This window comes from Oryctolagus cuniculus, chromosome 1 (assembly GCF_051225735.1).
Source record: "Oryctolagus cuniculus isolate XC-2025 breed Fujian yellow rabbit chromosome 1, ASM5122573v1, whole genome shotgun sequence".
Lineage (NCBI taxonomy): Eukaryota > Metazoa > Chordata > Mammalia > Lagomorpha > Leporidae > Oryctolagus > Oryctolagus cuniculus.
In genome coordinates, this window is record NC_142867.1 from 166,914,696 (window position 1) to 166,928,690 (window position 13,995).

Here is a 13,995-nt window from a genome sequence, read left to right on the forward strand (position 1 = left end):
ACAGATGAGCTGCCCAGTATGTTCACCATGCCTGATCACAGTCCCGCAAAGCTTACACTTACTACACAGTGGGGTAAAAAAAAAAAAGAAAAAAGAAAAAAAGAAATCCTGTAGTTTGCAACAAAATGGATGCAACTGGAAACCATTATACTTAGTCAAATAAGTCAGTCTCTGATTTGTGGTAACTAATAGAGTACCTAAAAGATCATCTATAGAAGTGAAATTGACACTTTTTGAGATGCAATGATTTTGAACAACCCTTGTCTCAACTGTTGAGGAACAGTTTTTATTTTTCATACTATTTTTTGGACTCCATGTAGTGTAGGGTTAACCTTATGAGTATAAAGTTAACTGAAAATAGATCTTTGTAAAAAACAAGAACGGAAACAGGAGAATCCAGTCTCTCTCACTCTCCACTCTGCCTGTCAAAAAAAAAAAAAAAAGAAGAAGAAGAAAAAGAAAAAGGAGAGGGAGGAGGAAGAAGGGTGGGAGTGTGGGCAGTAGTGTGGTAGTATGGAATAAATCACTGTGTTCCTAAATTTGTATATATGAAATGAATGAAATCTGTATACCTTAAATAAAAGGATTTTATGTAAAAAAAAATTACTACCACAAATGTGATGTTAGTATTCCACAATTCCTTGATAGCCAGTTCCTTAAATGCATGCAGTGAGGCAGCCAGCTACTATGGTAGTGGCACCACCTCAACTCTATGATAGACATAGTCACAATTGGCCTTTTATATAGATAGTATAGGCATGGAAAGAAGCCAAAGCTGAACAAACACAGGAAATAAGGATTGAGTGCAAAGCAACAGTGACCAGGTATCTTCAACTGGATGGCTCCTACTATGTATGATCCACTTAAGGTCTTACACAAATATTTTCAACTCAACTCCAAAATAAATGACTCCATAAATCATCACAGAAAATATATGAAGGAGTGAAAACTTTTTGTGAAGGAGTTTTTTTTCTTTCTTCATAGTGGAAAGCCTAAAACATTTTTAATTTTCAACTCTAGCACTCACCATACCTTCAACAAAGTGTGCCTGTGTTAAGAAACATCACAAATAATTAACAATATGAATTTTGGAGTATTTTTATAATTTTTACCAATTCTCTATTTTATTAAGAATTCCATCACTCTGTGACACTTCATGCTATCATGCCATCTACTCCAAGGAATTATTTAGTAGTGTTCCTCTAAGCCAGGTCTCACCTCTGTCCCCTGCCCTGCATGACAATCTCTATAAACAGACAAATACATTCAGGTTATCCAAACCTGAATCATTTAAGTTTATTAATGGAATAATGAAACACAGAACCTGTTACCAGACTGATTTGTTAAGATTTTTCTTTTTACACTGGAAAAATTCCAATGCCTTTTCTTTTGGGTCCAAGTAGGAGAAGTAGACAGTATTACCAGCTGGCATGTTGACTCATTCATTGGTTCATCATGAGCAAGAGTCATTGAATGTCTCGAGCTCTGTCAGATGAAATTGGCCATCTATTCTCCACTCATTGATAAAACAGTGTTTCCAAGCAGTCTGAATTCCACAGAAGAAAGTGCTTATTCAGCTCTCTACAACAACAACAAAAGATGTCATATTGGTAATTTCTTGAAAATAAAGAATTGTCCAACATGACTGGAAATATGAGTCACTGAGACCATGGTTCAAGTGACAACTGTCTGCAGATTTGTAGACTGTGCCCATTTCCAGGTTTTTAAAAATAAGAGAGTCATTTTGGCAGGAAGATCACATGCAAGCAGGAATTCTCATCAAAAATATGGATAAAAACACCTAAGAGTACTTAGCACTACACACAATCATTAAGAAGGTGAGTCTGCAAGAAGGAAAAATAATTACAGCACTGAGAACTTAATCAGGCATTCACACTTGTCTGTCTTGCACTGAATATTTATTTTCTTATAAACTGCATGCCTGTTTGAAATACCATGAGGTTGAAAGTAAAACAACAGCAACTTACACTTAAATTTTATGGCCAGAAAAATAGTATCCTGAGAGTGAAGTGACTAATACCATGGAAAACAATGATATGCAACTGAGTAAAACCAGCCTCAAGACAAAACAAAAAGAAACTACACGGGAAAAATGCCTGTAATTCCAGTTTTCACATTAATCATGCCAACAGATTTTTTTTCAAGCATTAGATACCAGAATGTAGAAATCATTTTTTTTTCTATTCACATTACAATACTTGCAAAGACCTTTTAGCTAGGTCATACAATCAAGATAGAAATCTAAGTCCACCTGGTAACTAAATGAGAATAAACTGCTAACTTTGAAGAAAGACACAGCTTCCCAGAGTTACAGTGAAAAGAGCACTCAAAAAAGTCAAGATACCTGAGTTCTACTTCTGGCAAATCTTTTATCACTTCTTTGGACTTGTAGTTTTTCATCCATAAAAAGTTGAGGAGGTTGACCAGAAACACCACATTCTCTTGAAATAATGTTATTCTAGGTAATTTGGATAAGGAATTTTATAAAAAATATCCACTTACTCCAATCAATAAATACACAGATTTTATACCTATGGCACTTGAATATAGGAAAACCCAGTAGACATGCAAGCAAAGATAACAGCAACCTCTACTAAGTCTATCAAAGCAAGAGCTGATAGGAAAGCTCTCCTGCCCACAATGTGCTGAAAGGCAGCACTACCATGAAAAATGAATTGAAGGTTAAATATGGACTTTGCCAAAAATGTGCAACCACAACTAATCCGTATCAACATCCTAAGTGACAGTATTTGACTACATGATCATCTTTCTACTGAAAACCTTGATCAAATTTTCCAGCATCTTCCCTTTTGTCCTTTACCCAATTACTCTACCCCAGGCTACCAACAGAAGAAAAAGAAAAGGCAAAACAATCCAGAAGTATAAATTTAGAGAATCTGATATCTGACATATTGACATATTTAAATTTTTAATATTCCATTGGTTCACACAATGAAAATGTTCATTCTGCTAATATGAGTCAACATGAGTCTTAATAAATCTTTCCTTTTGACCACTTTGAAACTCAACACACTCCTGTAAATCAGGTTTGAGAGGAAATTACTTAACCCCTAAGGAAACTAAGGCACAAAACCATTTAATAATTCCACAATTTTCTGGAAAAGCATAAGTTTCATCAAAATATAAAATCATGACTCTACCTTCCACCCAAGGCCCCAGGAATTATTTTTCAAGGATTAAAAATTAAACAAGCAAGAGCAATGCTAATGCACCCATTCAAGAAAATTCCAAAAACAGGCGTTCCATAATGCCTATTTACAACCGAAAAGGCCCTTTCTTGGTAAATATCATTAATAGACTCATCTAGAGTCATAATTCATCTGATGAGCCAGTTAATTATTAATTTTCATACATCATTTCATTTCCTTAGGCTACATTTAGCCTTTGTTACATTTTCCATTCCTTATGCCACAAGCATTTCTTACTCTGAATAGAAAACCTGATAATGAGGCACAAAATACTGGTCAGCAAACAAACTGCTCCTGAGTCTGCTTCTTATAAGTAGGTCTAAGCCATCTAAAAGAGTTTTTATTGATTCTTTTGGTTTTTTCCTTCTGAGTTAATGATTGTATAATTTCATTAACACTGCCTTTTCAACATCGTTGCCTTAATCGTTAATAGGCCCATGCAATTCCCATGGGTTTCTCTTGTTACAGCTTTTGTGGCCAGAAGAATATAGAAATGAAAAGCCTATTGATAGACACTATAAGTTATTCTCATGCACGGCTGCAATGTGAAGCACATTTTGCAATTCAATCAAGGACAGATAGAGCTGAATGTTCTTAGATCCCAGGAGTTCATTTTAATAAGCAGAATGTACCTTGTCCTAACACAGGTGACTGACTCCTCAGAAAAGATTGTATAAACAAAACCCAATCATGTAAGTCATTTTATTGGCAACAATATAAACAAAGCTATATTAGATGTCACCAATAAATCAAAATTATTCTTGTCTGCAATTTTAACAAGAGGAAAGTGCAAACATGCGCCTGTGAAGCCAGAGGATATTATAGAGGAAATGTATTGGATGTGTACAATAGCATTGCTCTAAATTGAAACTGGAGGGTACTATATTACGATAAAGTAACCCACAACAAGGTATAGCTGATCACTGCTGTGTTTCACTTACTTTATTCCATGAAATCAACATTTTCACAGAATATACCACAGAAGTTATACAAAAACAGCTCGCTACAATAATTCCTCCTTACTGAGATGCAGAACAAAAGTTAGGCAGGTTACACCTAATAATTAGTATGCATGGACCTGTTCACTTGGATACTCCCAAGGCCTAATGTCAGTAGTTCTAAGAATGTTAGCATATTTATTCTGAATACTAATATGTACAGATGATACTCAAGCAATATAATTAGCAACTAGATGAAATCAAAGAGGTCTCATTCTGGTACACCAAATAAAAATATGAAGCCAAATCGGTGTAGCCTCCAGAGAGTCACAACCATCCTTCCAAAGACCACTCAGAAAAGATAATGTAACAAACATCACAGATAACATAATGAACAGCATAGATCCCATCTAATGGAAATACTGATTTAACTTCATCTGTGGTTCAAACCCTTAGCTATCTTATTACAAATATTTCAACTTTGTAATTTTTATGCTTTATAAATGTCCTCAAAAATGAAAATAATCTCTCCTAAATTTAAGGCAGTGCCATTATTAATTTAAATTAATGGCTATGAAGCTCAAAATAGGAATAGGAAACATGGCAAGATAGAAAGAAGGGAAAGGGAGGGTAAAAAGAAAGGAAAGAAGTGAGAAAAACACAGAATTTGGCCAAGACCAATTCAGGAATTTATCTCCAGTTAGTCAATCCTAACAACAAGAAATCAGAAGCAGCACTGAGAACCATCCACACAATGAAAATTATTACAGATTGTTGGAACAAAGTCAGGACCTTCAGGAAAATACTGCTGGAGGGCAGTATTAAAAGTTCCATAACCTCGCTTAGAATCCACTTTCCACACTTCAGTGCATCTATGTAACTCTCATAGCCTCCTACTTCACTCAGTGTCACTACTTTTAGTAGTAATTACTTAGAAGAGTTTCATTTACTTTGCCTCAGTAATTAACTCATCAATGAGTACAGAAAGAACGAGAAAACTGTGGCCCTACCAAAAACAGAAAGAAATGATTACAGATTTCCTGGTCATGTACAAGAAATCACAAAGTGAAAATTAACTTGGAACCAAAAATATTTTAAGACAAATATAATAAAACTTTAGAAAGGTAAGAATGCCTCAGCCCATGCACTGGCCCAGTTAGGTATCAATACACTATAAATTCCTAGATCTATGTGTAAAGAAGTAGTCTTTCTAAAACACTGTTTTTCAAACTGGGTTGTAATTCATTGGTGGTCCATAAAATCAATTATTCAACAGAGAAAGCTTTTTTAATGAAAGAAAGCCAAATAAAATAAATATGAGTAGAAGTTATCATAGTAAAAATAATGTATTAATGGTCATAAATTACTTCAGTTATTTGTGGGTGGACATATCAACACGTTTACAGGCATATATTATGTTCTGAGTAACATAATACATATATGAGATGTCTTCAAAAAGTTCACGGAGGGGCCAGTGTTGTGGCACTGTAGGTTAAGCCGCCACCTGTAATGTGAGTATCCCCCGTTGGGTGCCAGTTCAAGTCCATGCTACTCCACTTCCAGTCCAGCTCCCTGCTCATACACCTGGGAAAACAGTGGAAGATGGCCCAAGTCCTTGGGCCCCTGTACTCACATGGGAGACACAAATGGAGTTCCAGACTCTGGCTTCAGCCTGGCGCAATCCCAGCTCCAGCAGCCATTTGGGGAGTGAATCAGCAGATGGAAGATGTCTCTCTCTAGACGAAGATGTCTCTCTCTCTGTCTCTCTCTTTCTCTGTCTCTCTCACTCTGTAACTCTTTCAAATAAATAAATATCTTCTCTTAAAGTTCATGGAAAATGTATATTATGGATTTCAAAAGTTTTTACACCAAAATAAGCTTGTCTTTTTAATTCACTGTTTCCATGAACATTTTGATGTCTCTCTATTTTATGGTAGGTCACAGTCAAAACAGCATAAAAGCTACATTATAAAAACATCCGGTCTATTTGCCTATCCAAGTATCTACAAAGAACAGCTTCAGGTATACATAGAGTTGAACAAAGTAAAATAAATCCCAAAAAATAGATCTTTTAAAAAGATTTCATAGTTCAACATTTTTAGCTTTATAAAAAAATGAGGATTAAATAATATGAAACCATATTTCCACCACTGCTGTTTTTCCCTATGGCTTCTACTTAGTAAATATCAGTTGATCAACTGTGCTCAGTAATAACTGATCAAACAACTAACAATCAGGATCAACATGATGGACAATTTTATATCACCTTCATTACAGAGGGTAGACCTTCTCTGGAATGAAACAGTGCATTTATAACACAAAAGGGGGAATGTTTAAATTAACTCATAACTGTCTTTGAGAATTGAGTTTTTCAAAATGTGTTCTTAATATGAGTTAACCATCAGACTCCAAGAAGAGGAATTGGAATGGAAAAATGAACACATTCCCTATGATGTCACTGCTGAATTAATTACCTGAATTGCAGAGTGAGCACCACATGGCCATGGTTTGAGACACAAAGACTTCTTCTTCATAAACATAAAAGCGAAGCAACTGGTTGAAGATTTTTCTTTAAAAAAAATCATCCTCACTCAAGGAAGTACATAGGTAGTAAAATAAGGCAAAAGAAAAAGAGCATTATTTAGTCTGTACAACTAACCACTCAGTTCACGTGAATAACTATTTTCAAGGCTAAAAGTCACAATCCTTTCAAAGGGGTAATAAATATCTACCTATGGAAGATTCTAGAAATAAAATGTCTCACTCCCTAAACCAGATATTTAAACATATTAAAGTGCCTCTATCACACATGAATCTGAGTGATTTCTTTCCTTTAGTGTGGTTATAGCCTTCAAAGTGACCAATATAGCTATTTTTAGCCGTTGTTAGACAGAAGTTTTACACAACTTAAATTATGTTTCAATGACATCATGATAGAAGTATGAATGTCCACAACAATGACTAGGCCCTTAACCAACATGACAACATATTTATTAAAAAAAATTTTTTTTAAACATCCATGAGTGACTCAGCCAAGTTACAGACAGAAATGGAATCTATTGGTCATGCTGAAAAGGTTGGGAAAACATTAATCCATTTCTTCACACACAAGAATAACAAAATTTCATACACAGTCCTGACATCTGGTTAGTTTTCTGTGTACAGTATTCAACAGGCCTAGAAATGAAACTTCAGAGACCTGACTCAGAATTTCAGAAATAACTGATGTTCAGGAAGTCTGAACTCTTTATCACGGCACCTACAACTGGCTCTGATCTTGCACTGTGAGCCTATCAGCCCATCTGCAGTTCAGCAAGGCTTGCTACACTTGAGGGAGTAGGTAGCCATTCACGTTCTTGGCCTAGAAGAGATCGCATCAGACAGGAGTGGCCCCACCAGCTTAATCTGTCTCCAGTTTATTTGCCCTCAGCTGTGTATTGACTTCAAGATTTCAGTTTTACAGACAAACCCCCTGATTGTTTTTCTCATAGTGGAACACGACTGGCTCCTGTTCCTATTCATCCTACATACTGCCTTAGAGACTTCCTCCATGGTTTTTCCATTCCCTTCTGCTGTCTTCTTTCTAGAACTTACTAACCCTCTTAGCCCACCCCAAATATCCACGTATGTCTCCCTGATCTGTTCTTGGTCTCCACAGCTCAGATCTGTAAATGGGGATAATTATGCATTGTCTATAGTTCACAACATTACAGAAGACTGAGAAAATGCATGTCACATGCTTAGCACAGTGTTTAATACATAAAAGGACCTGAAAAACGTGAAAGTACTTTACTTTCCACACCTCTCTTTTCACACTCCTTTCTCCATTGCATTATAGTTACACGCCTGTATTTGTCTCCACATCTACATTCTAATTTCATTTAGCTTTTGGAGTGACATCTGATTTTTCTTGGAACTTTCTTCAGCACTTATATGTACAAAGACTGTCTTCTATAAAACCTACATGTTACATTTTTCATACTACATTTACCAAACCTATTCTTAGACTGCATTTGTATATTCACATATATTTATATTTATATTATTCACACTTTCTTGGTCATTTATACTGAAAATACAGTATCAGCAAAATATGCAGTTATAACCCACATTTAGGACTTATTACTCAAATACAATATAAGTGAAGTGTGACCATACAATCCTGAATCCCATGATCCCATGCTCTGTAGCTTATGAAACCAAGTTAGCCTAGTTCCTTGTCTATTCCTCCTGGTCTACTACTGGCTACTACTTTTTCTATCGAGAAAAAGTAGCAAGGAAATTCTATTTCACTCTTCTGGACAAGCACATTATTCTTGCCGTTGCTTGGCAAAAAGGTGAACAACAAAAAATCCTAGCATAATGCTGCCACATGAAGAGTCAGTCCAGTACTGAGATCAGGCACCTTGTCTGTTGTGGGTGCTGTTGGCCCTCACAGTGGGCCTGCAAATGCATCCTGGGTTGCCATGGAAGAAGCAGCCCCTACTTACCTACACTGGGGCCACACCAGACATTTCACTGATTCCTGTTCAGTGTCCCTATCCACACAGTCATCACGGCGTAAATATGGCATCTGTTTCCTTAGTGTTTTTCCTTAATTCTATCATATTAAGTAATGCCTGACCAACTAATTTCTCCAAGCCAAAGTGTCCCATTATCCTTAAAGGTGGTTTGTCAAAGGAAAGAAGCCAGACCTAAGAGTACATATTGAATCATTCCATTTACATAGGGTATTAAAAATAGGCAAAATGAATGTATCCATTAGAAGGCAGGCAGTGGAGTTTAGGAGGTGGTAATCACAGTATTGGAATATGAGATATGTTTCCTGTGTATTAACTATGTTCTGTTCCTTGATAGAGATGTATCTGGTGTGTGAAAATTCACTGAATTTAACACAGGAGTCCTATTCTGTAGAGATATTTCATTTGAGATAAAAACTGGCTTTTATGTCAACTATGCCTCAAGTGAGAAACAAGGAAAACTTGGAACTAGCACACCTTTTAACCAAGCACTTGTTACCATCAAGGTTTTAGTATGTCTCATCACCCTTGATTGAAAGGGGTAACACACTTTGATTGCATAGATGTAACCATGTGCTTTTTCCCCCAGTCCTGATCAAGTCTATGACCAATGTAACTTAAGACAAAGTTAGAGTTATGTCCTGTCTTTCCACCTTATTTGCAATATAATATCCTCTACAGAAAACAACTACAAAAAACCAGGGACATAACGTGCATGGAATCCTACTCCTGAATTATACCCTTCAAGAAGCACCACATCTGGAAGCTGGGAGACTCACTAATTGACCTTCACCTCCAAAGACCAGTAACTACAAAATAAGAGGGGGCAAGAGCAGCAAGAATGTCCTCAGACTTCATTTATTCCAGAAGAGAACACTAAAGGGGCGTGGGGGGAGCAAAGGCTGGAGTGAGCGGTCTTTTGAAATGAAGGAAAGATCCTCTCCTACCACATACAGGAAGCAGGACTGAAACAAAACATTCATTTGGTATTTTTCAACCCCATCCTGCCTATTTGAGTCCAGTAGGAATCTGACCCGCTAGGTAGACACTGGAGTGCATCCAAACAAAAGAGATCACTTCCTCCCAGGCTAGTCAACAAACACCAGGTATTCAACCTCCGATAACTTGACTTCTAATAAGGAACAAGGGTGGAATCAGAGAATCAGAGAAATGATGTTCTCCCAAATGGGCCCACGGTGAACCAAGCACAGAGTGGATTATGGCAGCAGCAGTGAGATTTAATTGTTCATACTCAAGGACTTGCTGAGGCCCCGGGGCACCAAAGTAAAGGAAATAAACCACCAACAAGGAAAGGTGCCTTGGAAATAACAGGAAAAGAAATGTCTCCTGCCCTTTCTTTCAAAAGGTAGTATTGGAAGTAATCTGCCGGCCCAGCCAACTACTGAAAACGCAAGAAAACTGCAGCGTAGTTAAAGATGATCCATAAATTCAGCAAAGTCTCAGTTGCAAAAATAGCACACACTATCACAGACTCCTGTCTCCAGAATCTCTTCAACCTCTCTGTGAACAACCCTCAACGTGGCTGCACCTGATTCAAGCAGCACACCGGGCAGAGGCAGGAGAAAATCAAGTTTGAACCATCACCACCACCACCACCTCAAAAGAAAACTGCTGCCCCGTTTATTCTAAAAGGGGAGACCCAGTGGGGAGCAAGGCCGAGGGCAGAAACGGAAGACTGGCTACATCCCAAGGCAGAAACCATGGCTCATGAAAGCTCTCTGAGGGGGACAGAAGCCTTTGCATCTGGCTTGGGTTCACCTTCTGACCCAGAAATGCTCTTCAAACTGGGAACTGGACGTCTTAAGTGTCTGCCCTGCGTCTGACAATTTGGCTGCGAGATCCCGAGCAAAACCCTTCAGGTCTCTAGGTCCCCAATACCTTCACGTGTAGGCCAGGAGCAGCTCAGGCCCCTTCTAACTTTGTTTACACAGCACTTGAGAGTCTAAGTCCCATAACCTAAAGGGAACTGCTCCACTGGAGGGAGCTGCAGAACTTCCCTTCCTCGCGGACTCTAAGGCCCCCGGGGCCCCAACTCTCCAGAGATGCTGGCGTGGGGAGAGGGTGCAGAGCCCTTCCAGAAGAGGGCCCAGACGACAGGAGTCCAGTCTCTACCAACCCTGCACCTCCCTGCGACGCCGGAAGTAACGCCAGATCTCCTGCCCCGGGTTCAGAGGGTGCTGAGATGAGAGCCCGACAGAAACCGGGGACGCCGGGAGTGAGGGAAGGTGAGGCGCACAGAGCAGCGCAGCCGGGGAGAGGGGCGCGCGGTACGACAGGAGGAGGGCAGCCCTCGTAGCTTTCTTACCCCACAAGCGTGGTCTGCTGGGGTCCCAAGCCCTGGCCCCGGGGCTCCCCGGCGCGGAGCAAGGGGCGGATCTGGAGGCGGAGGCGGCGGGGCCCGGCAGGGTGCGCGCTGCCGCGACCCCGTCACTCCCCCGCCGCCTCCGCCCCTAACCCTCAGCCCCGTCCGCGAGCGAGCGAACGCAGCAAAACAAAACAAACTCGTGCCGGCTTCCTGTTGTGCAACTCAGTCCTGAGTAAGTCGGGGCTGAAAGGGCGCCGCCGCCGGCCCGCGCTTCGGAAGCCCGCACGGACGGCCGGGGACCCGCGCGTGCTGCGGAGCCTGCCCGAGCCCGGGGGGAGCCCGGGCCCGGCTCGCCGCGCCCCAGAGCGCACGGGCTCAGCCTCCGGCCAGGAGCGCCTCTCGGGCAAGCGTCCGGGCGCTCGGGTGTCCTTTTCCCTTTCGCCTCCCAAATACCCTTCCCCCACGCCAAAAAATCTGAAGTCGCAGCCAGAAACCGTCCCCAAAGTTTCTTCCTCCGGGCACCTAATTGAATCATCCATAGGATGACAAATCCGCCGGGGCCAAGATTTCCAGACATTTGGGTGACTTCCCCGACCCCGAAGTGACTTGTCAGCTCCAGTGAGTAACTTGGGACAGTCGCTTGGGGCAAGGTGTGTGTCTAGGAGAGAGCCCGGCGGCTCACTCACGCTTTCCAGAGAGCGGCCCCGGCCCACTTCAAAACACACACAGGGTCATTTATAGGGCCTGGAGCCGTGCGCAGGACAAAGTCCCCGAGACTGAGACATTTTCCAAACACGGCTGACATTTCGGCGGGCCCATGAAAACGTAAACGCGCGGTGACGAGCCCGGCGGGGAGCGTTCGCGTCTGAGCCTTGTCTGCGCCCTTGCGCGGGGGAGGTGACAGTGCCAGACCTGCGGCCGCAGGCGCTGGCCCGCTCTCCGCCACTCACACGCCTAACACCCCGCCCCGAGGGGCTCCGGGCACCAGAGCGACGCCGGCTTGGGGGAAGCACACGCGTGGGAAAATAAAAAAAGCCTTCGTGGTGCTACGCAAACACGTGGGACCTGAAAAGGCAACTACAGCCCGGTGTGTGCGCGGCCGATCTAACGTCACCCCATCAGTGCCCACTGAGCCAAAATCTCTCACCGTGGGCACTCGGGGTGGCGTGCACCCTGCCCATGCGCCCTGTAACTTGCCCTGGTTTTGTAGCCCTCTGGGACCTGTAATGTAAGAAGAAAAAGAAAACTCTTCCTAATGAGCCAAACTTCCAAACCTGTTGGTGTCTTCCTACACTGGGCACTCGTAGGTAACTGGCAAGAACCCAGCTTGATCGCCTCCCAGTTAGGTGTTGCTATCTCTATCCCAATAGACGTTTCGAGAAGATCTAAGAATCGGGGGGCTGGAGCCCACGTATCCTTAAACCCGCCCAAGTGCTGCCCGCTCAGCGTGGAAAACTATTCCGAACCCCCCGTTGGCGGCTCTGAGCCTCAAAGCTCCCGCAACTCTCGAGCGCCAGGGTTGTCCCGGTCGCTCGCCTGCGAGCAGAGTTCCTGCGGCGTCCACTTACCTGGTAACCGGGATTTCCACAACAAAGCCCGGCGTGCGGGTCCCTTCCCCCGGCCAGCCTCCGCGAGTGACAGCGGGCGGCCAGCGCTGGCGAGGAGTTACTGGGGCTCCAGGCTTCAGAGCGCTCGGCGGGCTCTGCCTCCTTCGGAGCTGAACACTTGCATCTCAGCCGGGGGACAGAGCACGGAAACCCGGCCCGAGTGCCGTGTGTGCGCGCGCGGCTGCGAGGGCAGCGGCGGCAGGGGGAGGCGGCGGCGGCAGGGGGGTGGTTGGACCCTCGGCATCAGCTCATTTTCCCCCGCTGCACACACGCGCTCGCAAAGAATGTTTTCAAAAAGTTGGGTTGCGACTTTGTGCCTCGTCTGTCCTGCTCATCCTCGCCCCGGGCCGACGGATGCGTCCGGGGGCCAGCCCGGGATGCGGGCTAACTGCTGCTAACCAGCGGATCCCGTAAAGAGGAGCGCCGGGCCGAACCTGGACGGCGGCGGACCGCGAACCCCGGCGTGCGGGGAGGGGTGGCGGTGGCGGCTCCCGGCGCCTGTGCCCGTGCGCGCCGCGCTCTGGGCTGCCCGGGCGGCGCAGTGTGGACGCGCTGCACGGCAGAGGGGAAGGGGGAAGAGGGAGGGAGGGAGGGAGGGAGGCGGCCCGGCGAGGAGTGTGGATGTGTGTGCGGCCGCGAGGGCCGGCCTGCAGCCAGCTGCTTCCTGAGTGCGAGCGCCAGGGGGGGAGGGGTGGGGGCGGGCTCGCCGGTCACCGGGCCGGCCAATTCCAAGGCCGAGCCTGTGTCTTGCTCTCCACTCATTCACACACACACTCCTTCTCCTGTGCGCGGAGTCGAACTCCAAGGCAGGGTACAGGGTAACAGTGGGGAGACCCTTGCCTTCTTCCTGGCCTTTTTGGTTGAAAACTGTCTCTCTCTCTCTCTCTCTCTCTAATGAAAAAGCGTCACCGTTTCCACAGGATTTGGTGACAAGCCATAAAGAACGAGAAGGGGGAAAATACTCAGGAGTAACAGGGAGAGATTGAAAACTAAAAAGTGAAAAAAAAAAAAAAATCCTAAAAGGATCTTTCTAATCTAGGGGATCCGATTAGCCTGACAGTTTCAGAACTGGACAGGTAAGGCAGAAAGGATGTCTTAGGCAGCTTTCCCAGTTATTAGGGAAGCCACGAAGGTGATGAAAATGTAGCAAAGGTGTACAGTTCTGAACACCAACTTCCAGGTACAGAGGCACCTGGCATGCCAAATAGAGCTTTTTCCTTAAGAATTCATCATCCTCTGCTTCAGGCTTCAAGTCCCACCTAAGCTGTGACCCCACCCCACCCTGCCTTTCTGTTAGCCCTCAAATGGTGGTCTGCAGAGGGCCTGATTTTAATGGCTTCACACGTGTTGCCACAGTTGCCCATACTGTGAATT

The 13,995-nt window shown here is 43.3% G+C and overlaps 2 long non-coding RNA genes across 2 annotated transcripts in view; one reads left to right on the forward strand and one right to left on the reverse strand.

The window, feature by feature from the left end:
- LOC149128744 (uncharacterized) overlaps positions 1-13,080 on the reverse strand; it is a 68,389-nt gene extending 55,309 nt beyond the window's left edge. The window contains exon 1 of the long non-coding RNA XR_016237339.1: positions 12,583-13,080. This is a non-coding gene — a long non-coding RNA (uncharacterized LOC149128744). The remainder of the gene's footprint in view (positions 1-12,582) is intronic.
- The window catches only part of LOC138844261 (uncharacterized), a 92,652-nt gene continuing 89,409 nt past the window's right edge, over positions 10,753-13,995 (forward strand). Inside the window, exon 1 of the long non-coding RNA XR_016237344.1 lies at positions 10,753-10,934. This is a non-coding gene — a long non-coding RNA (uncharacterized LOC138844261). The remainder of the gene's footprint in view (positions 10,935-13,995) is intronic.